Genomic DNA, 13,068 nt, shown 5'->3' with positions numbered 1-13,068 from the left:
GCGTCTTGCTGTAAGATAATCTCTGGGAAGTGTCGTAGTTATTGTCCTCCGAAAGCTAAGTTCTGCAGAAGGCAATGTACTTACCTCATGATACACAAAAGTGAAATGCTTTGCGTATAGATAACTTAGTTATTACGCTTATTGCCGTGATGAGGAAAGTACTGTGCTGTAACGTATTGTTGTCCTACGGAAAAGGCTGTCTCCTTGTAGCAATAGCACAAAAGTCACCACTAAAACATGTCTCACTTTATAGGAGAATTCAGAAAAAACTGTGCAGATATAAAACAGATACACCGCAAAAGCAACATTGTAAATTGTCACGCATTAGCAGCGTCGTGATAAAATCGTGTAGCTGTCACATAAACTAACCACTGTGTCATCTGGCATTTCACAGAAAGCACCTCAAATCCTGAATCCACTCTCAAGCAAACCAGAATGTTGCATGAAAATTTCATTAGCAGTGCTGGTATATGTTCTAAGTATGTAAGCCGTATATTCGTTATGTAATCGTGCAACTAACAAGGAGGAATGTATAAATAACAACACTGTGTCGTCTGTTCGCAATAACAATGCATTCGCAATTACTTGTCTAAGTTACCTATGTTCTTGACTGGATGGTTAGTTAGCTTTAAAACGTAGTTGCATGTTAACAGTTTCTCAGTGGGACAAATTGTACAAGTAGCGTGAAGTGAAAATTGCAAAGACTAAGTTAAAAAGCAGATTATCTGTCAATAAATGGTTTTACATGAGAAATGTGGTGTAAACCTTTACTCTTCCTAGTACGCAGAGTTTCAACTTCAACGCAATTATCATGTGGTATACGTCGGATTCTGTAAGGTCCATTGTAGACTAGAAAGAATTTGTGACTCAAGTGTTTCTTCTTATGTGACAATGAATGAGCTTTAATGAGAACTTTCTGACCAATATATAATTTCTTTGCATTTGCTTTACCGTGTAGTTTTCTCCTTTTGTCTGCTGCAGATTTTATATTTTTTAATGCCAAATCAATTATGTCTTTGTGTCGAAGTTTACGTGTATTCGGGAAAGGTACAAGCTCTCTGATTCTGTTCGGAGGTTCTTCATTCTTCAGTACAAGAGTAGGTGGTAAAGCAGTGGAATCATGAGGCATTTCATTCAGCACATTTTGAAATAAGTGTAAATATCTGTCCCAATGCTGATGCTTTCTGTGACAATAAAGTCTGCAAAGCTTATTGATTTCTTTCATAATCCGTTCAGACGGGTTACAGTGTGGTGAATACAATGAAACAAAAACAGGTTTGATTTTATGATTCCGAAGCATGCGTGAACAAACAGCAGATCTGAATTGCGGTCCGTTATCTGAAATGACTTTACTAACGTGTCCAACTTCACGTAAGAAATTTTTAACAAAGGCGTTGGATACAGACCGTCCAGTGGCTTTACGTAACGGAGTGAAAGAAACAAATTTTGAAGTAAGTTCAACAGCGACTAGAATGTACGAAAATCCATTCGATGTTCTGACAAGGGGTCCCAAGAGATCAACAGCAGCAAATTCTTTTAATTTAGAAGGAATAATAGGAAACAACGGAGCACGATGTGAGATAGTAGATGGTTTCGCCTTTTGACAAAGTTTACAAATAGACAAGACTCTTCGAATTCGCTTTTCCATATTGTTAAAATAACAAGTCGTTCGAAGAATATGATAACATTTTCGTGGGCCAAAATGTGCGTAGCTGAAATGAATGTACCAAATGAGCTTATTAACAAAATCGTCTGGAATGCAAAGTACCCATAGCTTGTCATCAACAGTGCAGTGTTTGAAGAGTATGTTGTTTCTAACCAGGTAATAATGCCGAATCTGAGTGTGTGTCTTTTCATGCCATTTACTTTTGATATCTTTCCAAATCGGATCTTTATCTTGTTCATGAGCAATGTCCTTTAAAGATGTGGTGATGAAGTTTTCAAACGCGACTTTCTGAATGTAAAGAATACTGAAATTTTTCTCGAGGTTGCCTTCTGTGTTACTTTTCTCAAGCCCAGCCGGTGCGCGTGACAGCGCGTCCGCAACAATGTTCTCCTTGCCGGGAATGTAGACTATTGTGAAGCGGAATTCTTGCAGAAACAATGCCCAACGTTTTAACCTATCATGATTTAATTTTGAAGACATAAGAAATTGTAATGCACGATGATCACTGTATACTTTTACGTGCTTACCAGAAAGAAAGAAACGGAATTTGTTAAATGCCCAAACGATAGCTAAAGCTTCTAATTCAGTAACGGAATAATTTTTTTCAGATTTTGTTAGCACTCGGCTAGCAAAAGCAACGGTTTTCTGAACAGTAATGTCATCTTCTATGGCTTCTTGAAATAAATGGGCACCAAGACCAACTTTGGAAGAATCAGTGCTAAGGCAGAAATCTTGTGACAGATCTGGATGAGCTAGTATTGGCGCGTGAAGTAACGCTTCTTTCAAAGAATTGTATTCCAACTGTGCTTGTTCGTCCCAGTTCCAAATAGTATTTTTTCCAGTGAGAGAACAAAGTTTTGGTGTAACTAGAATTTGCATATTCAGAAAACGACGGTAAAAATTTACGAGACCTAGAAAACTGCGGACTTGTTTTTTTGTGGATGGAACTGGAATGGCTCTGATTGCTTCTAACTTTTCAGGATCCGCCTGAATGCCTTCAGAAGAAATAATATGTCCCAAAAACTTCACCTTTGACCTACCGAATTCAGACTTTTCCAAGTTAACTGTAATTCCAGATTCTGCAAAAATACGTAACAAACTGTTGAGGATGCGGTTATGTTGTTCCCATGAAGCTTCTGCTATTAGCATATCGTCCACATATAAGGTGATGTGACGTTTTAAGGTCTCAGGTAATATGGAATTTAGCCCCCGAATGAATGCCGATGAAGAAATGTTCAAACCAAAAGGAAGTTTCCGAAACTGATAACAAACGCCGAAACAAAGGAAAGCTGTGTATTTTCTACATTCTGGATGAAGTTCGATCTGATAAAAGCTGTATCTGAGATCAATGGAAGATAACACTTTTACACCATTAAAATTTTGAAGAAGTTCTTCCATCGTCTGCGGCCTGTCTGTTTCAGAAATGATGATAGTATTGATTTGTCTCGAATCTAAAACAAGCCTGATCGATCCATTCTTCTTCTCAACAACATGTAATGGGTTGTTGTATGAGCTTACTGCAGGCTCAATAATGCCCTCGACAAGCATAGATTGTATTTCTGTTCTAACACGGTCCCTATAATGCGCCGGAATTACGTATGGTCTAACACAAAATTTAGTATGCTCACGAACACGAAATTGGTATTGAAATCCCTTGATTGTTCCTGTTTTGTGAGTAAAAACTGTGGAATGTGCTTGTAAAATCTCAAAAAGGTCCTGCCTATCAGTGTCATTACAATTCTCAATTGTTTGAATTTTAGTCTGAATTAACTCATTAATTTCAAATATGCCGTCGATATCATCCCTTTCAGTACTTGCAGAGTGATTGTTGGTGTCTAGTTCCGTAGAAAATTCCGAACTGTTGTCTAACAGAACGTAAAGCCGATTAATTTCCTCATCATGGTTTGAAAGCCAGTCTTCAAATTTCAAAGCTATTGACTTACCTTCTTTCTCTAAACTTATTTCAGCATCGTGAAAGCTTAAGATTGCTTTATATTCATTCAAAAAGTCTACTCCCAGTATAATTTCCGTCGACAATAATGGAACAATGAGGAAGTTCATAGAGAAGCTGTGGCTTTGACAAAAGAATTCTAAATTGGTTTGTTGGCGTACATCTACACTTTTTCCAAAGATTGCACCTTGTAATTTAATCTTACGTAACGGAAGTGTGGGGCAATCGTTCGCTTTGTTGCATTTGCTAAAAGCTGTTTCGCTAATTACTGAAATGGGACTGCCAGAGTCAAGTACTGCCGTAAATTTTACGTTATTTACAGTAATGTGAATCACAGGATATGCAATGTTGTTACGTGTTACGTCGTGTTCCTGGAGTAAGATGTCCCTAATGTCTTCCATTTTTACGTAATTACTAGCTACGGCAGCTACGTCATCAGTTTCATAAGTACGTCTTGTGGCTGCCAGTGGTGTGAGTCATCGCCTATTGTCTCTTTGTTGGCGCGCGTCGTTATTGGGATTTGGAGACCTAACTTCTACAAATTCATCGCGACGAGAGTGCTCTGCTCTGTTTAAATGACGCCTGTTTAAATCTCGCCAGTTCTGATGCAATTCAGGTCTGTCGTTACGATCATATCGTCTGTCGTCATGTCGGTAGATTCCATAGTTTCTTTCTTGTTGGTCACGTGGTGGAGAATTTCTCCAAGAATCGTAACTGTGCGCTGGACCGTTGCGTCTAAAGTTATTCTGTCTCCCTTGATAATAATTATTTTGGTTCCCATATTGTCTGTTTCTCTGATTGTCTCTGTGATAGTCATTACTGCGGAGAGGTGATCTTTCCCTGTAATTATTACTACTCTGCCAACGGTTGTCATATGGGTGGTGTCTATTTTGGTCATGATTTGTGTGGTGAGAATAGCCTTGTCGCGTCCAGTTATCGTTTCTGTCGTCACGGAATTGTGACGGATGTGACCAGTAGTGATTGTTTTCCTGTTTTCGCATCCCGCGACTGTCTGTGTCAATTTCTAATTCTTGTAACAGTCCCTGAAAAGCTTCAATGTCGTCTTTGCAACGTCCTGCCAAAATAATATGTCGTAAATTTTCAGGCAGTTTGATTAAGCAAATGCGGATGAGTTCTGAGGGGCTGTATGGGTTTGACAGGTACTGATTCTTGTGCAACATGTCTTCAAAATATTTGACAAGACTGGAAAATTCAGATTGTTCAAAGTGTTTCATCATCATGATGCTATGTTTTACGCGGTCTTGTGTAGCTTGAGACCAATATGCTGAGAGGAAGGCGTGGTAAAATTCTCCTTCACTGTGACAATCGTGAATGACCGATCGCATTCTTACAGCTGGTTCATTCTCCAAGTAGCCGCACATAAATTCTAACCTGTGCTCCAATGACCAGTTGGGAGGAAAACAATGAGAGAATTGATGGAGCCACGCTTGTGGATGAATGTCGTTGGCAGAATTCTTAAATGTTTTGAATTTACGTGTAGTAATGAACAGCTTATAATCAAAATCATCGTGTCGGCGAGTAGCATGTCGGTCATTGTTACGTCGTGTCGGCGGCTCGATCTCAAAATTCGGTGCCCATTGCCAATTTCTTTCATAACTTCCGAAATGCCCTGTGTTATTATTTTGTGGCTGTTCCGTATTTCTATGTCCCTCTTCCCGTATTGGAGCGCGAGTGTCCTCTGAAATATGTAATTCTTGTATTACCTGCGTCAACTGATCTTGTACTTCCCGAATTTCTCTTTTGTACTGTGTGTTGATTTGATTTTGATTTTGTTTGAATTTTCTAATTTGTTCATACTCTTCTGTGTCAGTGAAGGCTACGGGTCTTGTGTCATTCAGATCATCATCTAACTTTGTAGATAAGTTAGTGACCTGATCCGAAAGTTCAGCTACTTTCTCCGATATTGAACACATTTCCTCAGTGTGTTTTTCTGAACCAAGTTTCAGAGTGTCCATTTGCGTTGAAATCGAATCTACTGTGTTCTTTAAGTTTTCCTGAGTTTTTGCCAGTTGCGTAACCGAATCGGTAGATGCAACTGAGTCAATTTTAGCCCACAAGGTCTCATGATTTTCATGAACAATGGCTTGCAGCTCTTTTATGGCTGCTTCGTGATTCTGTAATGCATTTTCATGCCGCGAAAAAATAGGCTGAAAATGCTCACAAATTTGTGTGTTTTACGTCATTACAGACTTTTTGACATTTCGATTCAATGTTATGTAACTCAGTAGTTAAATCTTCACGTGTTTGTTCAAGTGTGGTGTCTAACTTCCGAAGATTTTGTTCCATTGTGTCTAACTTTTGCTGTGTTTGTCTCTGGTGTTGTTCCATTGTGTCTAACTTTTGCTGTGTTTGTCTCTGGTGTTGTTCCATTGTGCCTAACTTTTGAAGATTTTGTTCCACTGTGTCTAACTTTTTAAGATTTTGTTCCATTGTGTCTAACTTTTGAAGATTTTGTCCCATCTGTCTCTGATTTTGTTCCATTTGTTGCATTAATTGCAATAGTAATGTATTAGTGTCTGGAACCTGTTTCTCTATGCTTTTTGGCAGTGCATTTTCACCGGCAACATTCACATTTTGACAAGCAGAAAATGTGTCTTGACTCATTTGAGAAAAAGGTGAGGACCCAAAACCGAAGTCTACAGTATTTGCAGTATTGTGTTCTGTCATTTCGGATTCCTGAGGCAAGCTGTTGCCGACCGATCGATCGATAATGCTTCCCTGTTCACTACCTGTTTCACTGCCTACGCCATTGTTTGACGCCCGCTCCATTTCCCTATGCACAGTTACCAAATTACTACTTTGAATATTAGTTAATTCATTACATGGTGGGACCAACACACTGCTTTCGTCTACACTGTCATTTCTCAGTTTGCTTTGGAGCCGAGTGTTACGTTTTTCACATGCCATCACTGTCACAATATTTCACACGATAACACAGAAAAGCACAATTTGAATAGCAAAAATAAGAGAACACATTAACATAGCACTGAAAAATACTTGGCGCAAAGCCACATGCATGCCACAACCGCCTTACTGTACAACAATGAAAGACTGCAACTACAAAGGAGACTCTCTCTACAATTACGCACTAGCAATAAACAAAAGCTACACTAAATACACAAACTGCAAGAAAAATTCGTAGATTCCAGTGAGGTATCCTAGGCTAAGGGTCGACATATGAAACGACCCCTTTGAACAAATTATACTCTACTGTGCTTAACCTGACACACAATATTTTTAGCGCAACGCAATCTGACTATCAAAGATCCCTGCAAAGGAATGGCCCTGAGTAACATTAAACTATACCTTTCACAAATAACTTACCTCACAAAAATCTTCATTACTGGAACTACTGCAATACAGCGAGCGCCACTACTGCCAGCTAAATAAAAGATTCAAACTACTGAAGGCACTAACTACTGATAGGGATAGTTAGCAAATGAAAGATTTTAATAGAGAACAAACACTGTATTTACCTTAATATTCATAATTAACATCCAGTAGCACAAATCATCAAAACTCCGCCATCTCTCTCCCCACATCCACCACTGCTGGCGGCTCACCTCCAACTGCGCAACGCTACGCGCTGTTCACATCCAGCTATAGCAGTTCATGACAACAATGGCAGGTAACAATGCAAACTAGCCACATACTGCACACAGCACAGTCAGTGATTTTCATACAGAGCGCTACGTAACGTTGCCAATAAGAAAACATAAACAGCAAACTTACATAAAGAAAACATAAACAGCCTACTTACATAGAGAAAACATAAACAGCCTACTTACATAAAGAAAACATAAACAGCCTACTTACATAAAGAAAACATAAACAGCCTACTTACAGTACTCGTAGTTTGATTTAAAACTGCCGCTGCAATATTTCACTAAGATGGCGGCTAACATGAGACAATCAGTCATTAAATCTGGTTCAGGCGTTGTTCACTCTCAACAAATAATGTATATTAAATCTTTTCTGTACCTTAATTACATGCATTAACATTTAAAAGTATTTCTCCATGTTAATCAATCATTATTCAGCATTTTACCAGTAATCCGCGCTGTAAATCAATAGCGCTAATGGCTGCGCTCCATTGTAGCTGAACTGAAAACTTAACATTTATAGAACACGAGATTCATATTAAAACAAAGTTTCAAATACACATATTGATTACACTCACACAGAAACTCTATTTTTCAAACATTACTTAACAACATAATACAGTTTTTTACCGACCTCAGTGCTACAGGACATTAATCGCGTCCGATCATTACAACAGTTCGAAAAAGAAGGATTATTCTGGAAGAATCACTCAAAAAAAAAGATGAAGATTTCCATTATCTTTTTCCATGACTATTGTCTGAGATGTGATTTTCGCAGAAAATTAAATTATATCGCTGACAATAATTATTTATTATTATTTTAGTATCGATGAAGTCCTGTTTTTATTAATATCACGAGAATGTTCGCTCAAATTTCACACACAATGCTGTCGTGAATATTGTTCTGAATAAAATATATTCGTGGATATTACAACTGCGATAACAGTAGTGAACGTCATCCACGCTATGTCGACATGTAGGGCGCAATAACACATGCACAAATGAGTTCCATACCGAGGGTAGCTGAGCACAGCGGTAACTTGTCCCGCACAGCAAGGAACAATGTAGGAAGCAGGTAGCTGGCACCACATTCAAGTAAGTCTCTTTGTTACGGGTGACACGATTGGACACCAGGTTTTAGAGAAATAAATGCGCAGCAACAGTAATGAGGCTCTATTTGAAGACAGGATGTCATTCGATTATGGAACAAAGTCATCGCTGAGCAGCTGCATCACAACGCCGGAGCACCGCCAGACTGAGAGACGACTGGCCAGCGGCAGCAGCAGCCTCTTGTTCGAGACCAGGTTGCGTCTGTCACCACACTGGGTTCTTCATGGGACTCGGTGCCACAGCCCTACCGGCCTGCTGTCTCCGTCTGCTGTCGCCGACACTGAGGCCGAGAGAGGGACTCCACCAGAACGCCAGCCTCCGTCCACCACCCATCTGAGGGCGCAGGTCGAGACCCGCGCACAACAGCCTCTATCATCACGGAACAAAGAGCAGCACGGCCGTCGCCTGGCTTGTTGGGACTGGGGAGCGCCGCCTTAGCAACTGACCGTGGCCTCGCCTTCGCCGATGAGCTGAACTCCTGACGCAGCGTCGCCCGGCGCCGTCCTAGCAGCCGATGCCCGATGCACCGTCGAGAGCTCAAGAGAAAAGGCGTGTCTGCCTCATGTAGAATTGAAGACATGATAAACTGATACTGTAAAATTGTCCACAGCGGTGCCACTGGTTCCCTACCACCTACGTCATGACTGAGGACTCGATACACTTGTAAGTCCCACAGGGTTCCAAACTTGACTCATTACTCTTCCTCATTGTTGTTGTGGTCTTCAGTCCTGAGACTGGTTTGATGCAGCTCTCCATGCTACTCTATCCTGTGCAAGCTTATTCATCTCCCAGTACCTACTACAGCCTACATCCTTCTGAATCTGCTTAGTGTACTCATCTCTTGGTCTCCCTCTACGATTTTTACCCTACACGCTGCCCTCCAGTACTAAATTGGTGATCCCTTGATGCCTCAGAACATGTCCTACCAACCGATCCCTTCTTCTGGTCAAGTTGTGCTACAAACTCCTCTTCTCCCCAATTCTATCCAATACCTCCTCATTAGTTATGTGATCTACCCACCTAATCTTCAACATTCTTCTGTAGCACCACATTTCGAAAGTTTCTATTCTCTTCTTGTCTAAACTATTTATCGTCCATGTTTCACTTCCATAAATGGCTACACTCCATACAAATACTTTCAGAAACGACTTCCTGACACTTAAATCTATACTCGATGTTAACAAATTTCTCTTCTTCAGAAACGCTTTCCTTGCCATTGACAGTCTACATTTTATATCCTCTCTACTTCGACCATCATCAGTTATTTTGCTCCCCAAATAGCAAAACTCCTTTACTACTTCAAGTGTCTCATTTCCTGATCTAATTCCCTCAGCATCACCTGATTTAATTCGACTACATTCCATTATCCTTGTTTTGCTTTTATTGATGTCCATCTTATACCCTCCTTTCAAGACACTGTCCATTCCGTTCAACTGTTGTTCCAAGTCCTTTGCTGTCTCTGGCAGAATTACAATGTCATCGGCGAACCTCAAAGTTTTTATTTCTTCTCCCTGGATTTCAATACCTACTCCGAACTTTTCTTTTGATTCCTTGACTACTTGCTCAATATACAGATTGAATAGCATCGGGGAGAGGCTACAACCCCGTCTCACTCCCTTCCCAACCACTGCTTCCCTTTCCTGTCCCTCGACTCTTGTAACTGCCATCTGCTTTCTGTACAAATTGTAAATAGAATTTCGCTCCCTGTATTTTACCCCTGCCACCTTCAGAATTTGAAAGAGAGTTTTCCAGTCAACATTGTCAAAAGCTTTCTCTAAGTCTACAGATGCTAGGAACGTAGGTTTGCCGTTCCTTAATCTTTCTTCTAAGATAAGTCGTAGCGTCAGTATTGCCTCACGTGTTCCAACATTTCTACGGAATCCAAACTGATCTTCCCCGAGGTCGACTTCTACCAGTTTTTCCATTCGTCTGTAAAGAATTCGCGTTAGTATTTTGCACCTGTGACTTATTAAACAGATAGTTCGGTGAGTTTCACTCTGCGTATCACACACAAATAACATACCTGATATGTTAGTATTTGTGGTAACTTTGTTACTTTCACAGACGATACAATTCTACTACAGTTCTACAATTAAGGACATCTTTAAAGAAACCCTGGAAATAAAAGACAACTGCTGTTGTGGTCTTCAGTTCATTAGCTCCACTGCTCTATCCTGTGCAAGCCTCTTCATCTCTACATAACCACTGCAAAAGATATCCATTTGATATTGCACGCTGTTTTCAAGCCTTGATCTCCCTCTATAACCCCCACTAACTTTCCTATATTAACAAAGGGATGATTTGTTGATTCCTCTGAATTGGAACAATCAACTGATTTCTTGTGCTAGTGAGATAGTGCCATAAATTTCTTTCTTCCCCAATTCCATTCGGTACCATTAATTATTTATCAAGCTGACTAATCTGCATCACTCTTATGTAGCACTACGTTTCTATTACAATCCAAATTTACTTCGGTACAAGATAACACTCCGAAGAAATACCTTCAGGAAAATTTCCCAACATTTAGATTTCTGTCCAGTGGTAACAAATTTCGCTTTTACTGAAATGAGTGTCTTGTTACTGACAGTCAGCTTTTTATACCCTCTCTTTTTCCAGCCTTTTAGTCATTATGAGTTAATTTCCTGTCCAAATAGAGAAACTCATATACTGCTTTTAGTGTTTCATTTCCTAATCTATTTCTATGAGCATCATCGGATTCTATTTGACAAAAATGCACCATTCTACTTTTGCTTTTTTTTTAATATCAGTTACATAACTCCTATCGATTTCATTCAGTTCCTACTCCCATTCCTTTTCATTCTCAAACAGCTTTACTGTGTCACCAAACAAACTTGCTGTCTGCTCAAAGTAAACAGTGAATAATATCAAGGATAGCCTACATGCTTGTCTCACTCCATTTACTACTACCACTTTCCTTTCAGCTTCTTCGATTCTTATAACTGCAGTCAGGTTCCTGTATAGTTTCTAGATAATCTTTCACTTTTTCTACTATATCCTTGCTATCTTCATAATTTCAGAGTGAATGTATTCCAGCCAGTCGTGTCAAAAGTATTCTCTAAATATGCAAATACTATAATTGTTGGTTTGCGTTTCTTCAGTGAACAGCAAGGAGCTTGGTAATGATTCACTGTATGTGTGAAGATAACATTTGTTATCTCTAACGATAATCCTGTAATCAGGAAGTTTATAGTCTATTAGCGTTCCGCCTGCTTCCCCCATTCGCATATTCTTTCTGTTTACAGACACATGATATGCACAGTGTTCAATTTACAGTTACCCACACCAGGACTGAAGAAAAGAAACTATTGCCAAGAATCACACTGCATATGGAATGAATGTAACTTAAACAAAATAAGTTCCTTTCATAAAAAGTTATAAATAACAATGACAGTACATTCATCACAGACCACTGACTGTAACAAGAAGAGTCTGGAATTTGTTGGGGCCTCTCTATAAAGCGACAAAAATTTTCAAAAATTCAGTAAAACTGTCGGTTTCTAAGCAAAGAATAAACTATCACACCAGATATTAAAGATATTCCAAAACAACGACCATTTCTTTATACGTAAGTATTTTACAATGAGATTAAATGAACATCTTGATAGCTGTACAACCTATAACATTTAGAAATTCTCAAAAACAAAATTGAGCAACTCATTCGCATGCTTCACATAGGGACAGGCAGACTTACTTGCAACTCATTCGCTTGCTTCACATAGGGACAGGCAGACTTACTTGCTCAATACTTTCCATAAACTTAAGTTTAATGGACAGCACACGTTGTAAGCTGTTATTGCATGATGTCTTCTTCTACCCCATCAAGAATCAGTTCGTCAGAAAAAGTTTGCAAAAACACTCTGCACCTCTTGCCATTATGATATCTCGTAGCAGGCAGACAGCAATCTTGTTTCTCCTTTCTGTCCTACGTAAGGTGCAGAAGTATTTTCAGCAAATCTGTTTGGTTACCTAGGATGTATATTTTCAGCGCTTTCGGTTTCTTGGCGACAGAGGCGTAATGAAAACTGAACACTTACAGGAATTTCGTCATGGATCACCAGTAAAGCAGTTTCTCTCAGTACGTAAGTATTTTACACTGAGGTGCCAAAAGTCCAATATCGTGTCGGATCTCTTTTTGCCGGGGATAGTGCAGCAACTCGATGTTGATGGACTCACCAGTCTTCAGAAGTCGTCTGCAGAGGTACCGAGTCGTGATGCCTATATAGCCGTCCATAACTGTTGGGTTGTTTTTGGGGGAGGAGACCAGACAGTGAGGTCATCGGTCTCTTCGGATTAGGGAAGGACGGGAAAGGAATTCGGCCGTGCCCTTTCAAAGGAACCATCCCGGCAACTGCCTGGAGCGATTTAGGGAAACCACGGAAAACCTAAATCAGGATGGTCGGACGCGGGATTGAACCGTCGTCCTCCCGAATGCCAGTCCAGTGTGGTAAGCACTGCGCCACCTCACTCGGTCGTCCACAATTGCTCAAGTGTTGCCTGTGCAGTATTTTGTTCACGAACTGACCTTTCAATTATGGTCCATAAATATTTGATGGAATTCGTGTAGGGCGTCCTGGGGGCAAAAATCATTCGCTCAAGTTGTCCAAAATGTTCTTCAAAACAACAGCGACCAATTATGACGCGGTGACATGGCACATTGTCATACATAAAATTTCCGTCGTTGTTTAGGGACTTGATGT

The sequence above is a fragment of the Schistocerca cancellata genome, chromosome 7 (genome assembly GCF_023864275.1).
Source record: "Schistocerca cancellata isolate TAMUIC-IGC-003103 chromosome 7, iqSchCanc2.1, whole genome shotgun sequence".
NCBI lineage: Eukaryota > Metazoa > Arthropoda > Insecta > Orthoptera > Acrididae > Schistocerca > Schistocerca cancellata.
The sequence above is the reverse complement of the archived record's forward strand: the minus strand, read 5'-3'. Positions refer to the sequence as shown.